The sequence below is a fragment of the Sitophilus oryzae genome, unplaced genomic scaffold (assembly GCF_002938485.1).
Source record: "Sitophilus oryzae breed Bouriz unplaced genomic scaffold, Soryzae_2.0 scaffold_2026_pilon_pilon, whole genome shotgun sequence".
Taxonomy (NCBI): Eukaryota; Metazoa; Arthropoda; class Insecta; order Coleoptera; family Curculionidae; genus Sitophilus; species Sitophilus oryzae.
Genome location: NW_022146754.1, coordinates 103698 through 107963, shown reverse-complemented (window position 1 = coordinate 107963; position 4266 = coordinate 103698). Strand labels below are relative to the sequence as shown.

Below are 4266 nucleotides of genomic sequence, written 5' to 3'. Positions count from 1 at the left end.
TATCTGATCAGCGTGCGTTCTACTTATACCTATTATATTTCTATGACATATTCATCTTTATTTTTTTTTTGACTTATTCATTTTTGTCTTGGACTGTGCCATAGACTGTACCTAAACTATACTATTTATAAGCTTGCTGTTACTTTAGTTTATTCTAAGAGAATTTAAACATACAAAATTAGTAAAATATAAATTGATTTTTCTAAGACTTAAAAATTTGATTTTAATTAACAATTATTTTATATTTTACATCTGGTAATGTTTATGTAAGTTGTGATAAGTAAATAAAACAAAAGTGAAAAATATAAAAAAGTTACGCGACCGTGACAGGACTCGAACCTGCAATCTTCGGATCCGAAGTCCGACGCCTTATCCATTAGGCCACACGGTCTATGAAAGCATTATTTCCTTACACAAAGATAAATGCAGATAACAATATAATTATTGATTTTATTATTAATTTATTTGTTACCTCTTTTACTCACAATATTTTGATCACGTCGATTACGGTAACCTCAAAACTTGTTAAAATGATCGTTATTTCATCACTATTTCATTCTATGATTGTTAGAAAAAGAATGTGATATCCCTCAAGTCCAATTATGTTAAGTAAGTAAATATAACCTAATAATTGAGAAAATTTAATAAAAGAAAAAAGATTATAAATAAAAAATTTTGATATAAAATACAATTGTCACAAAATAAATTAATAATGTCAATCAAAATACAAGTCCAGAACAATCTTAGTTTATTTTTTTCCATATAGTCACAATACCTTTGAGCGAAAATTTAATTTAAATGTATTACTTTATTTAAATATTGCCACTACCCCTCCCAGACTCAACATCTGGATGCGCCACTGGTGGTTTTAACCTCCTCCTGGTCAAAACAGTTTTGGACAGAGTGGACAAAACTCATGTTCTTTTCTTAATCTGGATTTTTTTTTTCATTTTCTATTTAAATTAAAATTCAATTAATAATTTTGAATAAATAAAACTAGCACGCGCGCAAAAATACCCCCATATACATTACCGTTGCATATACAAGGTGTCCCAGAAATAAGTGCAAATATTTTAACTGGTAGTTCAACCGCAGAACACGCCTATGAGCTTTGCTATGAGTTTTTTCGCGAAAAAAAATTGTGAAAATTCGAAATTTTTTGGAAATTTTTGTAGTTTTTGGTTAAAAAACATAATTTCTTGATAATATGGCAACATAAATGTTAGATTAAATTTATAAGGAAGAAAATCCAGAAAAGATCCAGTGGTTCTCAAAATTTTAGCAAAAAATCATTTTTTTTGGAAATTTCAAAGTAAAATAGCTCCGTTATTTTGGACTTATTTATAAAACGGCCTACCATCACCTCTTAAAATACTTGCACTTATTTCTGGGACACCCTGTATAAATACCTACTATAATACCTATATATTACCGTTGCATATACAAGGTGTCCCAGAAATAAGTGCAAATATTTTAACTGGTAGTTAGTGCAATATATTTTAACTGGTATAAAACGGCCTACCATCACCTCTTAAAATACTTGCACTTATTTCTGGGTCACCCTGTATAAATACCTACCTATACCGGGTGCGTCCCAAAAGTGGCTCACTATAACTTTTTTATTTTTTAAGATAAAACAACGAGACTTGGTATGTTAATTGGTGTTAATTAATGGTTTTTGGTCGCTTCCTGTTTCACCGGAAATTACTACAAATTTTGATTTTTAAATGGCACCCTCAGTATAGTTCTACTGTATTCGATAGAAAATAACACTCTGAATAGAATGACATATCTTGTCAACTTTTGACATTCTCGTATTTTAAATTTCAATCTAGAGTACTTTGGCTGTGTTAAAAACACTATTTTTTAATCAAGCAGCCTTGGAAAAATAGAGTTAGTCGTCTAATGTTTTTCGTTTCTTGTCCTGGCCGGTTAAAAGATACTCAAATCGTATTTTAATCGTACTTTCATTTGAAATACGTAACGGTTTTGACCACTGGTTATAACCGGTTAAAACTAGTTTTGACCAGTGCCGTGGTCAAAATTAAAAAAGGTGTTTTTTGCCAACCCTGCTGCTAAATTTATCGAAAATTTTTAGCATTAAGATATGTAACAATGATAGTAACCTTTTTCTTACCCTCAAAATTTCATTCGAATCGCTAAAAGCAAGTAAATTATAATAAGTCGAAAAATAATGAAGCCTTTAACAGCCTCTGTAGTAGTGTTGGGAAAATTCGAATTAAATAATACGACTAATTCGATAGTAAATTAAAACTAACTAATTCGAATTATCTTTTTCGATATAATCGAGATAAAAATTAGTAGTATTTTATATTATATCTGTGCTATCCGAATTACAAATGAACATAAAACATAACCTCTTATGGACGAATACGAATATTAGTAATTAGTATAGTACTATTAGTAGTATTCTTTCGTTCGGAATGAACTGAAAATTTTCACTCAAACTGATTTATAAAGGGAATCGACAAAGAAAGGAACGATCCGATATAGAAAAATCCAGAAATCATTGTTATTTCCTATACCACGTAGGAATAAATCAGTTTAAGTGAAAATTTCACACCTCTACTTTTCAACCAATAACATGCTTTAATGTTGACTAGTTACCATGGCAACTGAAAAAATTTCCGGAAATTTTTTCGAGGCGCCACGAAACTTTAGTGGAAATTTTTTGACAGTTGAAAAGGTAAACATAAGATCTACAATCATAATGTGAATGAACTACAATGTCTATATATTGAAATATTACCCATTTGAGTTTTAGCATTTGATGTAACTAAGGTTGGTAATATTTTTTATTTAAGGAAATATGTTAGATATACCTACATATGAATTTCTTCGAAATTGCTATGTTCTAAAAAATATAGTTCTGCCGCCTTTATTTAACTAAAGCTGGTATTTTTCTATTTAACGAAATATGATGGATATATCTATATGATTTTCTAATATAATTTCTTCTTTAATGACTTGTTGGTTTACTTTTCCAAATCGCGACATTTCGTTATACACTTCTTACTCTACGTACAGACGTTATAAAACTAGTAATAGCTTAATGACAGAATCGCAAACAAAAATGACAAAACACATAATATGTCAAAAAACATCAATGGTAACCGACTTAACAAATTGAAATTATTTTAAAATGTCATGTTGGATTAAATATTTTTTTTTAAATTTAGGTTAGTGAAATTTTTCTTCCAGATACCACGCAAGCTTAAATTATTCCTGGAAACTGATTTCTTTCGGGCACGACATTTTAGGAAGGAACGATCCGTCTTCGACTCGGGATAATTTTCAAAATATTCGTGCCCTCAAAAAAATTTCCGAAAATAATTTAAGCTCTTGTGATATTATAAGTGAAAATTTTCATTTCGTTCAGAACGAAAGAATACTACTATTATTTGGTTCATTTCCATCTCACCCAAATTTCACCGAACACCTGCCGAACACTAAAATTAATTTTCTTCTTTTATCTAAATAATTATTGATTGCAACTGATAAAATAAAAAGAAATACGAACCGCACGTAAACAAGGACATACGTATATCGTTTTAGAAGAAGCTTTTATTTTAGATATGAGCTTTTCAATAGGAATTGAAACGATCATAAACTCGGCACTTTTAAATTTAAAATTTTAAATTATGGTTTAATTTATTAAACGGCTTCAGCACAGTTAATAGAATACATTGAATAAAGAATTTTTTTTTATTTTTTATTCAGTGATAGAATATAGGTATGGCAATGATTCAGATTTGTTTAAAATAGCCCCTAGACGAGCACTAGCTGGGACGAATTTATTTTTAGGTTAAATTTATAATACTACTAAATAATTCGAATTATTAATTCGATTGTGAAATATGAATTATTACTAATTATTCGATGGTGAAAATAATTCGATTATTCCCATCACTACACACATGTTTTTGAAACACCCTGTCGAATAAATATTGTAATGGATCTATTGAAATCATAACAATAATTCGAAATAAAGACTTCGGCCTCTAATATTTCTTGCGTTCTGGCAAATTTGGCTGGTTTCTAGCCTAGTGTATATTTATTTTTTTGATTAGGGAAATTATCGGTATTTGAAGACGACATACCGGTAATATTTTAACATGTTTTGATACATTTTAATCGGTAAACCGATAAAAATCGATAAACTGTTTATGCACTCCCTATGTAACAACAATTCCTGTTTTATCACGTCTACCCTCTACTATATAATTTTCAGTTTAAATTATCGTA

At 29.3% G+C, this 4266-nt stretch overlaps 1 non-coding gene across 1 annotated transcript; it reads right to left on the bottom strand.

Moving 5' to 3' along the window:
* Positions 1 to 318: 318 nt before the first annotated feature.
* On the bottom strand, positions 319 to 391 carry Trnar-ucg. Its single transcript has one exon. It is a non-coding gene; the product is annotated as a tRNA-Arg (tRNA).
* Between the last annotated feature and the right edge of the window lie 3875 nt (positions 392 to 4266).